This window comes from Tursiops truncatus, chromosome 16 (assembly GCF_011762595.2).
Source record: "Tursiops truncatus isolate mTurTru1 chromosome 16, mTurTru1.mat.Y, whole genome shotgun sequence".
Lineage (NCBI taxonomy): Eukaryota > Metazoa > Chordata > Mammalia > Artiodactyla > Delphinidae > Tursiops > Tursiops truncatus.
Window position 1 is genome coordinate 1,961,788 of NC_047049.1, and position 17,365 is coordinate 1,979,152.

At 52.6% G+C, this 17,365-nt stretch overlaps 1 long non-coding RNA gene across 1 annotated transcript in view; it reads right to left on the minus strand.

Annotated features, from left to right (window-relative positions):
• Positions 1–13,695: 13,695 nt before the first annotated feature.
• The window catches only part of LOC141276725 (uncharacterized), a 406,019-nt gene continuing 402,349 nt past the window's right edge, over positions 13,696–17,365 (minus strand). Inside the window, exon 5 of the long non-coding RNA XR_012326714.1 lies at positions 13,696–14,104. This is a non-coding gene — a long non-coding RNA (uncharacterized lncRNA). The remainder of the gene's footprint in view (positions 14,105–17,365) is intronic.

Here is a 17,365-nt window from a genome sequence, read left to right on the forward strand (position 1 = left end):
TCTCCTGACCCAGACACCTCTCCTCCCTCTCATGCCCTGGTGCCCTTCACCCCTGCCTGCCCGGCGGCCCCTGCTGCCATCCCCTCACACGCAAGGGGCTCAGCCTTCTGCTCCTGGCACCGAAAGCCACACGATGAATCCCCCCAGGCAGGTCTTCCATAGACTCGGTGCTGGCTTTGGGTCACACTGCTCTGCCCACACCTTTGGTCCTCACCCTGTTGCCCGTGGAACACAGCAGCAGGGTTTCCATGGCAATTTCTGGGTCATTCCGGCCTGCACCTCCAGCATCGGGCACCTAGATACCTAGCAGGTCAACACAGCGCTTGTACATCCTTACCAAACAGCAAAGGCAGGGACTCAGGCCATAGCTGTGTGGCACTGGGTCAACAAAGCCCTTTGCTTGAAGCGTCACCTTTTAGCAATGCCTTGGACATGTCAGTGCTCCCCAGCTCAGGGATGGCCCTCAGTGCCTCTGCTCACTCTAAGGGTCACCACCCTTTCCTGGCAGGGATGAACCAACCGGCTGCATAGGCACCAGCCCCGTTTGCAGGGTCGCTGAGCCCAGAAGAAAACGTAAGAGTCCCGTCCACGGATTCTGACAGCTGGCCACTGACTACTTTCCTAAAGTCAGAGCAGCTTTTCCCCAAAGGAATCAACTTTCCAGAAAAGCTAAGAATGGAAAGTTGGGAAAGAGTGAATAAATACAAGCTGGGTGTCAACCTGCAGGCCCTTAGAGTTCACCATCTGCCCAAAGGGGGGCACGGCTGCGTGAGCTCTTCTAAGATGCGGACCCTGACGTCCTCCTATGGGCTCCATCCCAAGACTAAAAGCCTGGACCATATTAACTTATCATGACGTAGCATCCCTGTAATCCTGGATCATTTACAAAGCCTGGCCCCGCCTGTGGTATCCTAACCAGAGCCCAGCATGGAGATGTCTTTGAACAGCTTGCTGTCTGAAGCAGTGGGTCAGCGGCCAGAGCCCTGCAGCTCCATGTGTCTGCAATCCTGCAGAAGCAGCGGCCCTGGGAGCTTCACCGGACCCCACCCAGACCCACTGAGGCAAAATCCGCGTCTCATCGGGACCTGCGGGCACCGCAAATTAGAGAAGCGCCGAAGCAGGGCCGCTTCTCAGCCTTGACTGCACGTCACCAGGCAGTGTCTGAAGTGCTGAAGCCCCGTCTAGCCAGGACATCCCGATGGGACAGGTAGGGCACAGCCTGGTGTGGCCAGAAGCTGTGATTCTGCTGGGCCTCCAAGCGGGGGTATCACTGCAGAAGCATGTATCTGAATCGCCCACCTGAAACCTGGTGAAATGAGAATTTACAGGCGTGGGTGGTCGCTGGTCCTTAGAACACACTTTGAGGAACACGGTCTGTTGGGTGAGTGAAGACGTGCGAAAATCATCAGATGGTTCTCTGCTCCTTTAACTATTCTCAGCTCACTCCTGAGCCGCCATTGTAGCCAGTGGCAGGAAGGAAGAGAAACAGAATTACCAATTGTGATGCTTCCAGTAGTGAAGAATGTGTCTGAGATTGATTCTGCTTCTTTAGAGCTGATTCCTCACATCCAGGGCTGCTCCCAGGCGTGGGGTCACGGTGGGGAGGTTGCTCCCAGGCACGGGGTCATGGTAGGAGTTCGCTCCCAGGCACACGGGTCATGGTAGGAGTTCACTCCCAGGCACGGGGTCATGGTAGGCGTTCGCTCCCCGGCACAGGTCCAGCTGGGGCTTCTGTGTTCCTGCTGAGCACCAGGGCAGGGCTGGCTTGTGTCCGCTCGGGCCCCGCCACCCGTGCAGGCTGTGCTCTCGTCCCTCCTGGGTCAGGGTGCTTCCTATTTGCAGCTCTACTGACACAGTGCGCAGGTCTCAGCAGCGCCTCTTCCCCCAGACTCGCCCCGTGTGTCCTCGCCAGCGCATCCGGCAGCCTCTCCTCCCGCTGCCTAGGGCCGCCAGCTCCCGACTCTTTGCACCTTTGCCAGGCGAGGGCCCAGAAGCAGAGAGCGCAAGGCCCTAGTGCTACGGGCATAGGAAATACGCAGTCGGCCCTCGACCAGCTCAGTCCTTTCTAAACCGGCCTCTGCTGTGTCTTCCTGGCCCAGGGACTTCTCCGAAGGGCTCCTGGTGTCCCAGGCCAGACCCTGAGAAGGGAGGCGCAGCCTCCAGGCCCACCCGCTGTGTCACCTCCTGCTGCCTCACCACCTCTGGGAATCTGAACACGGAGAAGAAGCCCAGCCTCCAGCCTCCAGCCTCCTCCCTCACCTTCCTCCCTCTCCTCCAGCCTCCACTGCCTGTGGGAAAGGAGGTTATTCCCCAGGCCGAGGCGCTAAACCCTGGCCATACGTTAAAATCAGCTGAAGAGGTTTTTAAACTACCAGGCATCCTGGCCTCACCCTAGAGATAGATTTAATTGACCGGGAGAAAGGTGGGTGGGGTGATTTAAAGCCTGGTTGACATTTTGACGCGCAGCCAGCGTTGAGAAGCAGCTTAAGTCCTGCCTTGAGGTCCTTTTCCTCTTTTTTCCAGGAAACCTCTGTGCCCTGGGGCTCCCGGGCGGGCTTGCCTTTTGATGGGAACTGGAGTTGTCTGGAATTGGAAATCCTTTGCGAAGCCTCACTCCTGACAACTATTCCTGAAAATTGTTTTAGGCACCTAGAAACAGCTTTGTCTGCAGGTGTCTACCTTTTACTCTGAATGAGGAACCCTATCGGTCCCCTGGTGGCACCCCAGAATTTATTACTTAAAGGGAATGAAAATTCACCGTTTTGGGGAGGCTCTCAAGAAGGAGTAGATTAGAGACAGAACTAAGTGCATCTGTCACTTGCTCTGCTCACCGCACGACAGGCCAGTGAATCGGGAGGCGAGGCGCCGAGACAAGGAGTACGACTTTATTCGGAAAGCGGCAGACAGGCAGACGGAGAAGACGGCAGACTAGTGTCTCTGAAAAACCATCTTATGAGATTTGGATGCCAGTTTCTTTTATAGCACAGAGAGGGGGAGGAGATGAGGAAGTAAAGGAAAAAGGCCATAAGATTTGCAAATGTCCCCTGGAACGGCCAGCCTCGGGGAGGGGGTGTGTTAATTCTTCTTTCTTGTAGCCATCCGCAGGTGGACAGGGTCGGGAGGTACCAAGGCACTTGGGTTTAACATTCAGGCAGAGGGGCGGGGTTCCCTGAGGCAGGCCATTATGTACGATTATAATAACAAAGGCAACGAAAAGCAAAGGTTAAAGTTAAAGAAACAGATCCAACATGGGGTCAGACTTGGCTCTTCCCTGTTACACATCCACGTTCAGTTTGGGGAGGCCCTGAAGAATCCCCATGGGTGAGGGCGGGGGAGCAGTGTGGGGACCGCCTGTCGTGTGGGCGCCACTCTGGTCCTGGGGGCAGCGGTGGACGAGACTGTGGCTGGTCCAGCTAAGGGAAGCCCTAGGCAGTACGGTGTGAATAGGAGGCTCACTGCCGGCAGAGTAAGTGCAGCGAAGACGCTGATGAGAAGCTTGTGTGTCTGCAGGGGCTGGAGGGGCTCTGCTGGGCTGGGGTAAGGAAGACCCCTTCGAGTGGATGGTACACATTCATCCCCCCTCACTGGCCGGGACCCCTGCCGACTGTCCCACCCTGGGGACTCCCTTGCCCCACCCCGACTACCGACTGGGGCCCCCTGGCTGACCTGAACTTCTTTTTTTTTTGCAGTACGCAGGCCTCTCACAGTTGTGGCCTCTCCCGTTGTGGAGCACAGGCTCCGGACGTGCAGGCTCAGCGGCCATGGCTCACGGGCCCAGCCGCTCCGCGGCATGTGTGATCTTCCCGGACCGGGGCACAAACCCGTGTCCCCTGCATCGACAGGCAGACTCTCAACCACTGCGCCACCAGGGAAGCCCTGACCTGAACTTCTCATTTGACTGGACCGTCACTGACCGGGACCCCGTCGTTGGCTGGGACCCCCGGCTGACTGGTCAGTGCCCCAAAAAAGAACAGAGAGCAAGGGTGTGCAGGCTTATCTCCAGCCCTCCTTCCTGCCAGCTGTTGGTCCAGGCACGTCGGGAAGAGGCCGCCTCCACAAGCCAGCGTGGCTGGGCTCTGACGCATCTGTGCACGGGGCCCAGCTCCTCCAGGTGGTGGGCAAGAAGGGTGTCCCATCTAGAGCTTGTCACAGGGTCTGTCTGCTGCTTTGGACACGGCCCCCTAGGAGTCCAGCTGAGCCTTGAGACTTCTCTGGGTCTTTCTCAGCCTGCAGGGTGGGCGGGCTGACCTTCGTGGACCCGTGGACCTCACCTCGGCTGCAGAAAGCCTGTCCCGCTGGCCTCCGCGTGCTGGCTTATGTGCCGGGGCCCTCGCCCTTTAGACTTCCCGCCGGCCTTCTGTCCCCATCTGTGGGTCAGCAGCCAGCTTGAGTCTCTCCCGACCCCAGCTCTGACCCTGGTGGGAGTCCAGGATGTGTCCCCCCAGAGCAAGTCCAGGTGACCCTCCCCAGCCCGGGAAGGACCACCACCCCCAGAGCTTGGGGTGGAGGGACGCAGAGAAGGTGGGAGAACCTCGCTCTTCTCCTGAGGGTGACAGAAAAAGGCCAAAGAAAAATTGTGTCTTTCTCAAAGCCCCACCTCTGCACAGCAGCCCTAGTCTCACACAGGAGTAAGATGTGATTTTCCCTCATAAATGATGTCAATTAATGGCGTACATCTTCATTTTGGTAACTCAAGTCATACTTTTGGCAAGTGTTATCACACATAAAAATGAAAAAAAAAATCACATTTGAGCTGGTGGAGCAGAGGGCTGAAGGCCTTTTGTTATCGTTCGTGGGCAGAGACTGAAATAAAAACCACTTCTAAGGGCAAAACCTTTTAAACTGGAGCATGCGCAAGGCACACACCACTGGTTCTGGGTAAGCAGGCTGCAGTTTTGTTTTGTTTTGTTTATTTATTTAATAGATGATGGGTGTGTTAATTGAATCCAACAGTGGATGCCGCAGTTTCTTCTGAAATGTAAAAAAAAACATGAACATGTGTATCTTTCAAATACCTAAGACTTAAGAGGCTCAGGCCTGGGAGGAGGAAGAGGCTGCTCTCACGCTGAGTACTTCCAGGTCGGAGAGGCAAGCGGGCGTCAGAGGCTGGGAGATGTCGTGGCGGGACTTTGCCCCAGGATCGGGGAGATCTAACCTGGAGGGGCTGAACGACCCCAAATATCTTGAAAGAAGACTTTTTAAACAACAAGATTTAGCAAAGGCAAGCGTAGGAGGTGCTGACTTGAGCACTCTTCATGTGGAGAGGTTTTGTGTTTCTTATTTCTTGCATCCATCCTTGCGTCTGAGGCTGAGGGTGCCCAGGACGGCTGCCCGGCACGGGCACTGCACCACACCAGGTCTCCTCAGTGGTACCGTGGGTGGTTGCGTCATATGGAAGCCGTGAAGGAACATCATCCTTTTTCTTCTTGGAGTCACTGCCTCCCTCTAAATTTCCATCCGGCTGGGTTAATAAGGAATTCAACCTCAGCCCTTCCTGGGGATTTTGTGGGGTGCAGGGCCAAAGGACACTGGCTCCAAGGCTGTGGGGAGGCCCCTCCAGCCACTGGTCAACACTGCATCCTGGTACTACGTGGATACCCTGGCCCCAACCCACATGGTTCCTGGCTCGTGGGGCAGGAAGCTTTGGTGAGACTGCGGACGTCTCGACCATTCCCTTCTGTGCTCTTGTCACCCCCCAGGCCTCTCCGGACATCTCTGACCCACAGACACAACCTTCTGACTTGAGTCCAGCCTGGGCTGCTCCTTCATCTTCTCTGGTGTCTTGAGGGGGCACCTAATTCAGTGGTGCAGACCTCCCTGTGCAGGGCCAGCAAGGGGCAAAGTTGGCCCTGATGTCAGCAGAAATGCCTAACAGACTCACTTGGCTCTGACGACTGACCTGGGCCCTAGAAGGTCCAGCTCTGAGCCCCTCCCAGGCAGATGGCAGGTATGCACCCTGTACCAAGAAAGCAGGTTGAGTGTGCTTGTGACAACTGCATCCCGCCCACGCCATCACTCTAGAGCCTCCCATGGCTCCCAATTGCCACGTGAGCAAAGTCCCATCACATTGCTCTCCAGACAAAGCTCCACCACTTTCTCTAAACACTCCTCCATCCCTCTTGTTACATACCTGGATTCCAGCAGACACCCCTCACTGCGTGCTGAGTGGACCCCACACTCTCACATCCCTGCGAATGTTCCCTTGCTGCCGTCTGTGCCCGAAACGTTTCCCCTGCGGACCGTGGTCAGAATCCAGCACCCGATGTCCTTTTGGAGAAGGTGCCACGTGCGGTGCTCAGAGGTCCTCCAGGGGGCACCCAAGAGCACGGAGCCAGAGGCTGGAGGGGTCTTTGTGGACAGAGCCACAGCAAAGGCGGGGGCTCGCTGGGCTTGGGGCTTAATCCATTTTCAAAACGATTTCAATAAAATTATCCCCTAAACCCTCATTGTCATGGAGATAGGTATAGAGTCTTAACCTCCACTGTGTTTAGCAAATATTTGATGAATCCATTTATTGGGTGATTTGTGATCTTGTGCCAGCCAAGCCCAAAGTTGATAAAAATCCACTTGCACCAGCTGCAGAAGGGAGGAGGGTGAGAAACTAGGAAACAGGAGAAGTCGGCCTCCACGCACGGCCTCCCCAGCCTCCCGGGTGGTTGCCCCCGTCATGCTCTCAGAACACACTTCTCCTCTAGGTCAACAGCATCAGCCTCTGAGTTTCCCATCGAGCCAGGGGTCCATAGCCCGCCAAAGTGCTGGACTTCTCCAGGCGGTGAGCTAGGTTTTCTCCAAAACTGCATCTTTTCATCAAACACAAGTGATGAGTTTCACCACCAGGCATTTTTAATTTGAGGTGCTACAGTCCTCGCCTCCAGCTTCCCAAACTCCATCAAAAAATGAAGATTCTCTCAAATCCTCTCACATTCCTTTGGTGTATTCAGGGCTGAGGATTTTTTCCCCTATAAACAGGTGATGAAAAACTCGTGTCAAATTGAAACCTGTAAGTCAAACACGTCATTTTGAGAATCTATGGCAACTTCAGCTGGTGTTTATCGAAAAGAAAGGCTTGTAACCCAACGCTTAGGGGTAGCTTGGTTCTCTCTACATAATCCAATTTCTTTTTCCTGGCAAATTGGTTCTTGATGTTAAGCTACTGGAAACACAATATCAATCACCTTCCCTCGACACTGTTTCTCTGCTGCCTGATCCTTTAGCTACTCCAGCAGCCCTCAACTAATTATCCACAGTTTATTCCTCATCGCCGAGGTCCCAGCGGTTTCCCCACGAGGGATGAGATATGCAAATGATTGGCAGTGGTGAGCCAAAAGAGAGGTTTGCGGTTGTTTTCAAAACCCATCAGGAACAAGTCAGTCTTGCAAAGATCGTTTTATTTCTCTGAAGTGTGGTCATATTTCCAGTCCTGCCATGCTGTATATCGTGCAATCTTTATCTCTGGTTTACTTTTCAAAATGATTCTCTTACCAGAAAATAAAGAGCAAATTTTTGCCTTGCTTATACACAACTTACATAAAAAAGAAAATTAATTGTGCACCAGGCCTCTGTGGAAGGCTCGCCTCTTGAGCGGTGGATGGGTCAGGATGGGCAGTAGAGGCAGGGGAGATAGAAAGTCGTGTGTTCCGTCTGTTACATACACCCCCAGTAGAATCCAGGCAGCATCTTGTAGTCAGATGCATTAATATTTCTGCAGATAAATGCATGAATATTCATTATGAGAGGGATTTATAAAGATTATACATGGTTCCGCATCAGCTCAGATCAGGTTTTGCTACCAAATGAGTTTCTGGCCATAATGAAGAACAAAAAGCGGTGTTAGCTTTTTGGATTTTGGACTTGCAGACAGGAGACTGTGACCCCCTTCTCCCTCCACTGTGTCTTTGTAGGTGCCAGTCACCGCCCGGAGACCCAGGGAAGATGAGCTCTATTTATTGTTGGTGTTACCAAAGGGAAAGAGCCCCAAACATCCTCTCCAGTCTGACTCACGACCCCAAACTGGCATCGAGGACGCAGTCCCAAAGGTCCCGGGCCTGTGGGCCAACAGCCTGGAGAATCGCAAGCCCACGCGTGGTAGACAGGCAGCCCCGAGGGTCCCTCGCTCATTTATCAGCAGCCCAAGGGTTCTGAACCCTGGGCTGGCAGCCAACGTAGCTTCAGAGAAACAGGGCTGAGGTCCTTGGCCCCAACAGGAGCCCCGGGAATGACAGGTGAGGAGAAGCAGAGACCTGCCCTCGAGCTAAGGGACGGGAGGCCAGGACACGTAGAAGCAGAAAGCAGAAAGCAAAGAAAACAGTCCTGTCAGATTCTAAAGTTTTAATTCCATCTTACTGCACCCCTTCTGAAGCTATGAATATCTCCGCAGGCCAGCTCTAGACCAAAATGCCAAAGATTCCCACCAAAGGTGATTTTTTTTTTGGCCCTACCCTGGCGATGCTCTGTGGTCCTTTATTACCAGTTTTTCTGCTTTTCCCTCCTCCGCCTGCCCTGATTTGACGGAGATGACTTGTTCCTGTCCCCGTGACCTCAGCTCGTCAGCAGAAAACAAATACATTTTCTCTGCTGTGACAACAAGTTCACCCAGCCCCGAGGAGGCTGCCTACCCTTGCATTGACACCCAAAGTTGAAAACCTTCTTTTCCAGCATCTGAAAAGAGTCTATGATCTAAAACCTGGCTGTCAACATCAAGGAGGAAGGAAAGAGGCAGCCCTCAGCTCTTCTTGGCCAAGAAAACAATTCCTGCTCCATTCTGCTTTTTATTCTTCCCAGAAAGGGCCCAGATTGACTGATGGCAGCGGGAAAGGCAGATAAAAAGAGAGCTGAGAAGGCTTCCCTGGTGGCGCAGTGGTTGAGAGTCCGCCTGCCGATGCAGGGGACACGGGTTTGTGCCCCGGTCCGGGAAGATCCCACATGCCGCGGAGCGGCTGGGCCCGTGAGCCATGGCCACTGAGCCTGAGCCATGGCCGCTGAGCCTGCGCGTCCGGAGCCTGTGATCCGCAACGGGAGGGGCCGCAATGGTGAGAGGCCCGCGTACCGCAAAAAAAAAAAAAAAGAGGGCTGAGAGGTGGGTTGGTCTGAGTCTCTTTCTGGGGATCCATGAAATACAGTTTTTCATTTAGTCCAGGCTATTTCTACAGAAACCAGAACATGCAAATATTTACTTTGTTCTCAATATTTCCAGACATCTGTCCAGTTTCAGAACCGACCTGCAAAATGTCACTTTATGTGAACACAGCCATTCTTCAGCTAGGGAAGAGCTTTAAAAGAAAACTCTGAAATGCTGAGAAGAAAACTCCCCAAACCCTTTATTTAATCAGTGGCAGATGTAAGAAGTGATATTCCCAGGCTAGAATAACTCATAATAGAGCCTAAGCTCGAACAGAGCAGAGTCTACGTTTTATCGTGTAGAGCTGCTCTTCTGGCTTTGGCGAAGAGGGATGGCCTGTCTGAAATTGGTGTGAGGATACTTTGAGTGGGTGTGATCTGTCCTCCTAACTTGCACTGCCTGCGGCAGACTGTCACGGAGATAGCATTTCCCTTCCGTCCTCAGGTGAGAGTGTTAATTGCAGGCCATTTTCCTTGCGGTCCCTGAACTTAGACAACTTTAGCAAGATGTACAGGGTCATGGGGAACTTGAGTACATTTATCATGGACCCAGCAGACACAGCTTCTTCATGTCAGTGATGCTGTGTCTCCAGGACATTCCCACTAGCCAGTAGCTGGAGAAAACCAAGATGAAAAGGCGTGTGCGTGTGTGCGTGTGCGTGTGCGTGTGTGTGTGTGTGTGTGTGTGTGTGTGAAGGATCAAGCCTGCACAAAGATAACTTCAACCTTCCACACCCAGGTCTGAGGACATGCTTTCTATACCAAACTAGAAGGGGGAGGGATAAATTAGGGGTTTGGGATTAACATATACACACTACTGTATATAAAATAGATAAGCAACAAGGACCTACTGTATAGCACAGGGAACTGTACTTAATACTCTATAAAAACCTATATGGAAAAAGAATTAAAAGGAGTATACGTGTAACTGATTCACTTTGTTATAAAGCAGAAACTAACACACCATTGTAAAACAATTATACTCCAATAAAGATGTTAAAAAAAAAGAATATATATATATATACTTATATATACATAAAACTAAATTACTTTGCTGTACACCAGAAACTAACACAAATTGTAAATTGACTATAGTCCAATATAAAATAAAAATTTTTTTAAAAAGCAGAGGAATAAAATTAAAATTTTTTTAAAGTACCAAACTAGAAAGCCATGCTGTAAGCCTGAGAGCTCCCTACCTCGATGAGAAAATAGAGCGCAGGTCAGAGCCCTCGTTCCTGGAGGACCTTGCATCTCGAGCTGGATTTCGACTTGGCCACTGTCTCCCTAGCTCAGCTCAGTGAAGCTCCGAGGTCCCAAGACTGTGAGAATCCGGGAGCTGCACCCCCTGCCACGGCCAGCCTGACCGCACCCTCAATTCACCCAGGGGACCACTGTGGGCCCTTCACCCCCGGCAAGGATGCTGGCAAGGACACACGATCAGTTCCTGCCCCGTTCCCACCGCCCCTTCGCCAACCAGCTCGTACGGAGCCGCCTGCCGTGTGCCGAGCAGAATTCTAGAGCTAGGAAAGCCAGAAGCCCTGCGATGGGGCCTCGGCCACACGGAGCTTATTCTCTAAAGGGAGGAGCCAGCCAGCCAACTGAGGATGTTGCCGGGGAGAGGGCCTGGGGGCTGTGGGAGCACCGGCAGGGCACGCGGTGAGCTGGGCGTGAGCACAAACCTGCCTCGTGCCCCGCCGGCGTGTGCCACTCACACAGGATCCGGGATTGCGGTCGGGACCCTCCGCTCAGAATTAGGCCGAGTGGCACCTACCTTTTCCAGGACATTTTCCTCTCTGGAAAGCAAGCCGCCCGCACCCGCCAAGGAGAAGGGCTGTCAGAGCAGGGACCGCAGGATGGACCACGGAAAGCGCGCTCCCGTCCACACCAACCCGGAGCAGCCTGTGGTCCCCCCGCTCTGCCTGAGCCTCTGTCTTTGCCCTCCTCTCTTCATCTGCGTTCTCTCCTTCCCCCTGGTTTTCGCTACACTGTGATCTAGTGTGTTTTGATGTTTTAAACTTTCTTTCACCTGCTAAAGGCAAGAGGAAGTGTATGAAAAGGCAACTACGTCGAATCATTTTTGTTTCAGTATGAGGTTTGCAGGTTTCTTAAAGAGACTCCAGACCAAGGGCAATCGGTGGTGTCGTGTCAGGCCAAGGTCCCCATGGTGGCCCCCAGCTCAGCCGTGCTCATCTCTTGAGCTTCCTCGAGGGGTCCAGGAACAGAGGTGGCAGATACATGGTGAATTATTCATGCAAGAAGCAAATGATAGTGAAAGATGAGAGGCAGTACTAAGCAGCGGGTGTGGGATTGTGTTATTTCCCATCGGCGTATAATGCACGGTTATTACTGGAGTTATAATGGCTGAGGAGTCATTTAGATACATCTTCCTTAGCTTGATTTTTAGTCTGTTATTTAGATAGATGTTTAAGTTAAAGGCTGGCTTATGTTTTCATTATGAAACCTCAGAATCCATCCAAGCCTTCCCGAGTCCCCTCCTCCCACATCCCCTCACGGGGCAGAGACAGGGCAGAGCTGCCCATGGGATCCTAGGCTCAGAAGGAGGCCCAGCTGGGCAGGGCAGGCACGTTCCAGGCCCTCCAGCCAGGTGACGTCCTCGGCCTCACCAGGACTGGCTGACCTGTGCACTCCTGAGGGCAGGTGCTTTGGGGACGTGTGGGCGGTGCCTCCTACCAAGTCCAAACTCTGCTGGGTTCAGCACGCTGAGCGGTCAACATCCTTGCACCACAGAGGAGCTTGTTGTCTCACAGAAAACCAGCAAGAGGTGGTAACACGTGTGGCATGGCGGTTACCAGGACCATGGTGTCACCAGCCTCAGGGTGCTGGTCCCTGCATCTGCATTCTTGCCAGTGCCAGAGTTCTGCTTCTGCTTCTGCTCAGGAACTGGGTGGTGATGGCCTTTGGGATCTCACATCACTGTGACACTTCCTGTTGTCACTGGGCCCTCGGTGACCAACTCAGATCACTGACCAGACCATGGGCCAGAGGAGAGAATGGTCAAAGGCCTAAGGTCCAGATCCTTGACCCAAATACAGGTCTTGTCCACTACCCCTGGGTGGTATGACCTTGATCCATCCTCAAGTAGAGACAGCAAGTCACCACTGGAAGGACACAGGGCAAGAGCTGGCCCTGCACTGTTCCCCTCACCACGGTGGGCAGAAGCCCCTTAACTAGAAAGTGTGTATGCTTGGGTCTCACCTGCCTGTGTACCTGCAATCTGACTGCTCTCTCACAGAGCGAACCTCGTGGGGGTTCCACTCCATTTGAGGACTGAGATTTAAAGTTACTTTTTCTTTGGGGAAGCAACAGTTGGGCTAACATGGAGATAAATTAGAAAGCAAGGGTGTGTTTCACAGAGCTCCTGGTCCCAGACCACCACTGGAATGCCTCATCCAGGCAGATTTCTCTCTGGGTGGAGGTCAGCCGCCTTTGCTCTCCCTGACACTCAGATGCACTGTTTGAAGAAGTCGAAAGTACAGCAAGACCACAGGGGTTGAGGTATGTGAGGGATCAACCCCCAGGTGTGGAGAGGACAGTCTAGACATGCCTGTTTGAGGTGAGGGAGGGGCCCATAGTGTGCCTGGGAAAATCCCTGGCCCTTCCTTATCCATCCGTCCACCGATCCATGCCTCCATCCACCCGCATATCCACCCACCCATGCGTGCATGCAGGCATGCATGCAACCATCCATCCATCCATCTATCCACCCGCCCACAAACCCATCCATCTACCCAACTATTCATCCATCCATCCATCCATCCATCCAACCAACCAACCATCCATCCATCCATCCATTCATCTATCCACCCACCCACAGAACCATCCATCTACCCAACTATTCATCCATCCATCCATCCAGCTATCCATCCATCCATCCATCCATCCAACCGTCCATCCATCCACCCATCCATCTATCCATCTATGCCTCCATCCATCCCTCCATCCATCCATCCATCCATCCATCCATCCATCCATCTATCCATCTATGCCTCCATCCATCCCTCCATCCATCCATCCATCCATCCATCCATCCATCCACCCATCCATCTATCCATCTATGCCTCCATCCATCCCTCCATCCATCCATCCATCCATCCATCCAACCGTCCATCCATCCATCCATCCATCTATCCACCCACCCACAAACCCATCCATCTACCCATCCATCCATCCATCCATCCAGCCAGCTATCCATCTATCCATCCATCCATCCAACCATCCATCCATCCATCCATCCATTCATCTATCCACCCGCCCACAAACCCATCCATCTACCCAACTATTCATCATCCATCCATCCAGCTATCCATCTATCCATCCATCCATCCATCCATCCAACCATCCATCCATCCATCTATCCATCCATCCATCCATCTATGCCTCCATCCATCCCTCCATACATCCATGCATCTACCCGCCCACCCATCCATCTACCCAACTATTCATCCATCCATCCATCCAACCGTCCATCCATCCATCCATCCATCTATCCATCTATGCCTCCATCCATCCCTCCATACATCCATGCATCCACCCGCCCACCCATCCATCTATCCAACTATTCATCCATCCATCCAGCTATCCATCTATCCATCCATCCATCCAACCATTCAACCATCCATCCATCCATTCATCTATCCACCCACCCACAAGCCCATCCATCTATCCAACTATCCATCCATCCATCCATCCAGCTATCCATCTATCCATCCATCCATCCATCCATCCATTCATTCACTTAAACACACACACTCATGGAGGCAGAGACTGCCCAAGAGGCTCACAACCTATTAAGAAGTCCCACCTGATGCTGAGAAGAAAGCTGGGGCCATGGCTTACGTTTCTGGTTGACGGATGAGGCAGTGCTGCACCCAGTCTCTCCCAGACTGCGAAAAAGGAGGAGTTGTACCTTCCAGGCTCACTGGAGATTCTTGCTCTCCTTCTTTAGGGCTGATGGATGGGGCTACTGAAAGCAGAGAGGATTATGTGTCTTAAGTTCTGGTTCTCTGGCTTCAGATCTTCAACTGGGTCATTTGTATATCAGAAGCAATTTTAAAACCCTATTCCTCCGATTGTCCCTGTCAAACTGAGGGTGACAGGGATTCCAGGAAGTTTCTGGAGTCTTGATCTTTGAATGTTTCCCTCTAATTTAACTTAAGGATGACACATGGAGATGCTCTCTCCATTCCCACTGATTTGGAAACTGTGATATTTTATAAGTTAGGATAAATAAATGGCTCTGAGCTGTTAATACCTTTAGAGTCCCAGAAAAAGCGTTCTTCATCTGTCACATGGGTGCTGACCTTACAGTTTGTGAGAAGGTTTAAGTCCAACCTGTGTGTCAAGTGGGAGGTGCCCAAGAGAGCACCTGAGTTATCTCATCGTCACCTACAGAATGAGCCACCGATAGCCCATGTTTACTCCTCACTCAGAGTCACTAAGCCAGTATCTTGCTTTATGTCTTTTCATCTGAAATTTCATCTTCTCTGTTTTCCATGGAGGAACGTCAGCCGGGAGACAGTGAAGAAATGACAAAATCAGGAGGACCAGGACTCCAATCGGTCCCTTGTTCTGACCGGTTCCAAATCCTAACTCGAATCTCGACTCTCAGTACCGGGACAGTGTTGGTCTTCATCACTCAGGGCTGGAAGCAGCGTGGGAGAGGGGTGGTCACCCCACCTTCTGCGACACCCCCCAAGCCAGGAACAGGAATCATGTAAGTGAGCCCTGAATCATCACAGTGTACACTGGAGTTGATTTTCTAATTTCAGAGATAAGAAAATGCAAAGGCAAGTTACAACCTGGGGGAAATTATTCACGACACTGACAGAGGGCTGGTGTCAGGATGAATAAGGAACGCCCACCGATCACTAGGAAATCAGGGCCCAGTAGAAAAGTGATGCAGGAGACGGTTAACAGAAGAGGATATACTGCGGGAACAAGTCCGGAGGCTGTGCCCCTGCCCTCAAGGTCAAGGGGTGACTGACCACAGCCACAGGGAGTCCCACTGTGCCCCCAGCGCATGGCAGACACGAGGACTCCTGGCCACACCAGCACTGGATAAGTGCAGCTCACCCGCTCTTCCACACGTAGCTGGTGGAAGGGCCAGCGGGTGCGACTGCTTTGGAAAACAGCTGGGGATTTTCTCTTAAAATAGAAGACGCACGCCCTGCCCCCACCCCCAGCGCTACTGCTTGGTGTACAAGCATCGAGGAATTCTTGAATATCTGGAGAGACTTGGCCAAAACGGACTGTCAGAGCCTCACAGATGATGGACGAGATTCAAAGGATCCCAGCAGAGGAGGAGAGAACTAGAGGATACAGGCAAAGAATTTTAACAGGGAAGAGCTAAATCGGACTCCATGTTCCATCTGTTTCTTTGACTTTAACCTTTGCTTTTCGTTGCTTCTGGGAACCCTGCCCCTCTGTCTGAAGGTTAAACTAAAGTGCCTTTGTTCAGCTCACAGGGAGACAACCTGACCCTGTCCACCTGTGGATGGCTGCGGAAAAGAAGAAATTAACACATCCCCTCCCGGAGGCTGGCTATTCCAGGAGATGTTTTGCAAGACTGATGGCCCTTTTACTTTACTTCCTCACCACCTCTCCCTCTCTGGTTCTATTAAAGAAACTGGCATCCAGACCCCATAAGACGGTTTTTCAGAGACACTAGTCTGCTATCTTCTCGGTCTACCGGCTTTCCGAATAAAGTCGTACTCCTTGTCTCAGCGCCTCGTCTCTGATTGACTAGCCTGTTGTGCGGTGAGCAGAGCGAGCCTGGACTCGGTAACAGAATGAACATAATCCAGCGGCCAAGAGGGAAACCGCCACGGCAGGAAGAAATACCGATGAGCCGCAGGGATATAATTTTAAATTAAAAGAACGGACTCAAGATTGCTTTCAACATTTCTACCTTTCTTTCATGAAGATGAAAAACAAAAATTTTAAAAATAAACTTAAGTACACATGCAGACACAAGAAATCTATGTAAAAAGCAAAGCACAGGAATGGTAACTGGGCAGCAGATCCAGTTTATCTGCGGGGGAGAGAGGTGGGCTGTGAGGTACGAGACAGCGGGATGTGGGTTTTTACCTTGTTATCAAGGAGCCATTTGTTCAGGGAGGTGATGAGTTCACCAGAGCGCCGAGCAGGGCCCTGTGGGGCTCCAGGGCACAGAAGCCTTTCTCTGTCCCCCCCACTTCTGGCTTACAGGTAATAGGCTTCATTCAGCCTCCGTGACCTTCCCTAGCTCCAAAGGGCAGGTTCCAACAGATGTTAATCAGAGAAGGGAGGGGATGCAGAGACAAGGGAGGAGTGGTCAGGAAACAACAGTGCAGCCTGGGCGCGGGGTCCTGGTTCCTCCTCAAGGGATGCACAGAACAATATCTTTGAGCTGTTTTGCAGATACTGAAGCCTCTACCAGGTGGGAGCAGTTAACTAGCTGCATCTGCCCTCAAGCACGGAGACCCCAGATCGGCTGGAACCAGAAGGTGGATGACGCCAACTCCCGAAGACCTCACCACCAGCCAATCAGGAGAGTGTCCATGTGCTGATGGTGCCCGCTTTGAACCATGACTATAAACGCCTCACTCCCCCCTCCAGGGTGGGACACAGAGTTTTGAGGGCACTAGCCTGCTGTGGCCCCCTTTGCCTGGCAACGCAATAAAGTTATTCTTTTCTACTCCACCCAAAACTCTGTCTCCAAGGTTTAATTCAGTGTCGGGGTACAGAGGCCAGATTCGGCTTCAGACCCCCAGCTCCAGCCTCACTCTGTCCTCTGCTTCGGGGCAGCCCCTGCAAACCCCTCTCCCCACGCCAGCTGCTCCCAGCCAGGCCCTGCCTCATGGTGCTAAGAGGTCCCCCGCCTGCTCTCTGCTCTGCAGCGACCACTCGGGAATGCTTCTCCCTGCACAGTGCAGTCTGTTCCAGAAGCACCTGCATCCACCTGCCAGATTTCCAACACCATCGAGCAGCCCCACCGCACCCCTTCAGATGCCCCCATGGGCCAACTGGGCCCTCCTCCCTGGCGCTCAGAGACCCCAGGTCAGCCCCCAGTGTGCTGAGCCACAGCACTGTGGGCTTCACCTCCAAACTGCCACGTTACAATCGTCCGGCTTCTTCCCCCGTTTCTCTGCCGCAGGGCGATACCACTTCCTGCAGACCCTGCACCGCCGGGCTCCCTTGCTGCATTTTTACTTCTCCGATGCCAAGTCAGCCTCTCTAACCTGGG